The sequence below is a fragment of the Trachymyrmex septentrionalis genome, unplaced genomic scaffold (assembly GCF_001594115.1).
Source record: "Trachymyrmex septentrionalis isolate Tsep2-gDNA-1 unplaced genomic scaffold, Tsep1.0 scaffold53, whole genome shotgun sequence".
Taxonomy (NCBI): Eukaryota; Metazoa; Arthropoda; class Insecta; order Hymenoptera; family Formicidae; genus Trachymyrmex; species Trachymyrmex septentrionalis.
This window is the reverse complement of record NW_017305705.1, coordinates 744,868-748,412: the sequence shown is the minus strand read 5'-3', so window position 1 is coordinate 748,412 and position 3,545 is coordinate 744,868.

The window sequence follows — 3,545 nt, the reverse complement described above, 5'->3', positions numbered from 1 at the left end:
GGGAGGGGGGAGGGGAGAACACCCGCTTCCTTCGCACGCTCGCCCTTTCTTCCTCTGCCCGCTCTCTCTCTCTCTCTTTCTCTCTCCCCTCCCCCCTCTCTCTGCCTTCCTCTTGATTCTTTTTCACCCACTGAGTTCCGAGGGCCCAACGATCGGGCCCTCTCTTTCCCACCGGAGCCGTCATAAATGCGCGACTTGGTATTTAATATTTCGCGAGCCTGTGTGACGCATATCGTTTATTATCGACCGCCGCTCCCGTGAGCCTCGCGAAGACAGTGAGAGCGGGAGGACGAGAAGAGAATGATCCTTTGAAAAAACGAAGGTGAAACGAAAGAAAGGGGGGGGAAAAAAAAAAGAAGAAGAAGAGGATCGTCCTTAGGACGAATCTCCGTGGTGTTCTGCGCGAACCGTGGAATCGGGAGATACGACAAAGGCGACCGTGAGGCTCTCACACGATTTTTTTTTATATACATATACCCGACAGCTGAGAAAACGCTGTTCGAAATATCTATATCGACGTTTTTCATTTTTGCCTCTACGATTCGCCTTTCGATCGTCGATCAATCGAGATGGGTCGCGAACGCCGTCGAAGATTCGCGATGGCGTTACCAGTTACAGTCGTAAAACGACGCGTTCGCAAAGACGCGAAGGCGGCTTGAAGAGATTTTGAACATGAATAGCGAAGAGACGTTAGGGAAGCAAGCGGCGGATATGGGCGGCGTTAGAATTTAACGAGCACTTACACGAATCGTGAGTTACACCGGAATGTGTCTCGTCGAATACACGGTCGGTTGAGTACGGTATAAAAATGCCAGAGCGTTGTGATTTACCCCGTATCCTATTTACTGTTTGTATTCTTATGAAACTGCCGCCTGCCGTCTATTCGACGGTGGTGGGCGAGCTGTCGCGGATAATTTCGATAAATAACCACGCGTCTCTTTGCGTTTACGTGCTTGCACGAAGTTTCACGATGTTGCGCTACTTGTAGCCACAACGGGGATACTATTGGAAGATATAACTCGCATGGCAAAGAGAGAGAGAGTAACATTCCTCGAGGGAATGAGATGTTTGACTGCGAGGCAGACATCAGCGGAGAATTCCTATTCGCTAATAGGAAGCCTAGCTCGCAAAATAGTTCGACCGATATCTTCGGAATTTGGAATCAGAGGGTGTGAGGTGGAGTGGATGCCAAAAAAATGTTTGCGCCTGTAAACCGGTTGCACGAATATGCCGTTGGAATTCGAATGAAAGTAATAAAGCTGATGAGATAAATGGTGCGAAAATGATTATGGAACGATTCGCAAAAATATCTGCTTTCCAAGAAGATTCGCTGTTAATCAATTTTATAATTTCCTAGTTGACGTCTGCAATTATTTTACGTGGCATGGAGAAGAATAAATAATGTTACAAGTCTAGTAAAAATATTCCGGCTGTGCTTTTTCTGAAACTTATGACAAACTTTACTTACCTGAAAGTAAAAAATATCGGAGGTGTAAGATAAGAATTATATTACGCTTATAGTAAATTTATTCGAGTATTATCATTCAATTATTACCTTACGGTAAAATGAATCATACTATTCTCGATTATAAGCAATAATAGCGAATTCTCAAGACACCTTGTACTTTTACCACGCAGTAAAGTAAATTTTGTCAACGCTAAAGCAAAATATACCCGTTAATAAAGTCAATTCCAATTAGATAGTATTTTATAGATTAAGAAATAGTAATAAATTGCAGTAACATAAAAACTTATTTTGTGAAAAATATCTTACAGTATGGCTATACGATGATTGCTTATTTATTACCTGAAAAGTATAGTAAATTTTACTTTTCTGGTAAATAAGCATAAAGCAGGAATCCTTATATGAATCTGACAATTAAAATTTATTAGAAATCTAGCGTATATTACACTTTTCTGTATGTTGATCTCGATATGTATTTATATCTCGATTCATCAAAATTTCTAAGCTGGGTGAATTGCCAAATAATTGTCATTCCTATCCATCTAAGACTAATAAATTACAAATCATGGATATTAATATACATATATTAGATTCTGCAAGATAATATTGATTAGATATTAACTTACTTATTGCTTTGATTAATTATCAACGTTTTCAGAAAATTCATCAAAATTCCATAAGCTATTTATAAATGATTTCCATGTTAATAATTTTGTATTCGCGTTCCAAAGACTCGTTTATTAAAAATGGTTATTCTAATCTAAATTTCTAATCTTAGGTACAAATTTTCGATACTTTCTGTTCAAAGAAAGACAGCAATAAAAAGAACGCGTTTGTCTTGGCAGTTAAGAAATGACAATGCAACTTTATTGCTTTGAATCGAGGGCTTGGAAAACATTTTCGCCAGGCAGTATCGTATATTTTAGCACTAATACTGAAAGGTTTATCAATTTATTATTTGCGAAGTAATAACTGAGAATTCGAGTGTCGCTACAGGGTTTTGAACTGTATGAAACTTAAAACGCGACAAATTAAGACAATGTCTTATTATACACTCGTGCAATATTTTCTATTTTCTCGATATACACGGTGCGCGCGTTTTGCTATGTCCGTTGTTTAGATGGCAGGATTGCGAGATGCCGACAAAGTACGATCCCGGCGGTATAGGAGAAATCGAAGGGCGGATAGGAAAGCCGGAGGAGGGAAAACATCAGGGCGGAGCTTGAACACGGGAGGAGGAATAAAACGCGCAAACTCGTAACGAGCGCCTCTCTTTCTACCTCGTTGCGTCCTTCTTCCTCTTGTCTTTCCTCCCCTTCCCTTTCCACCGTCTTCCCCTTCGAACGAGTCACCCTATCCGGTCCTTTTTTCACTTTTATATGGATTTTTTTAGCCGCGCGGGGCCCTTCTTCCTCTCATTCGTCGAGAGTCTTGCGCAAACTTGCTTGCACGAGCCCTCCTCATTTCTCCTCGCTTTCTCAGTCTCCATCCTTTTTCCCCGTTTTATTTTTTCTTCCCCTCATGAGTGCTACAATTCAGTGATTTTAATGTCTCGTCTATTTCTACTCCGTTAAAAGTGGTCATTATCAAGGTTCTTACGCTGTTCCGTTTTTCTTGATTTGTTCTTTGTTATTGTGTGTGTGTCGTGTTTCTCTTCAAAATTCACTTTGTGAATCAGAACTAGTCATCTGTTTTCGGGAAATATTTCTTTATAATTGTAAATGTTGCAAAATCTCTCGGATGTCGATTGTTATTGACATTATTAGGTCATTATTAAAAATATATTAGATGAGATATTAAATTTTATTAGACAAATTTTTAGATATTCTGTTTTTATAAAAATGATAAGTCGAGCTCGAATCTGTCAAAACAAATATAATTGTATTATAATGTATGTACACCTATATATTATTCAAAATTTATATTTTTTTCTTTATCCGTATATGTCACTAAACTTGTTGTAAATTTATTATTGTTTTTGCTAAGAAAGAAGAAATCTTTACAAGGTTTTCTTCCTCGAAAAAAGGTGAAATTTAAATATATATCGACATGTCTCTTATATTGACATGCGAATGGCAAT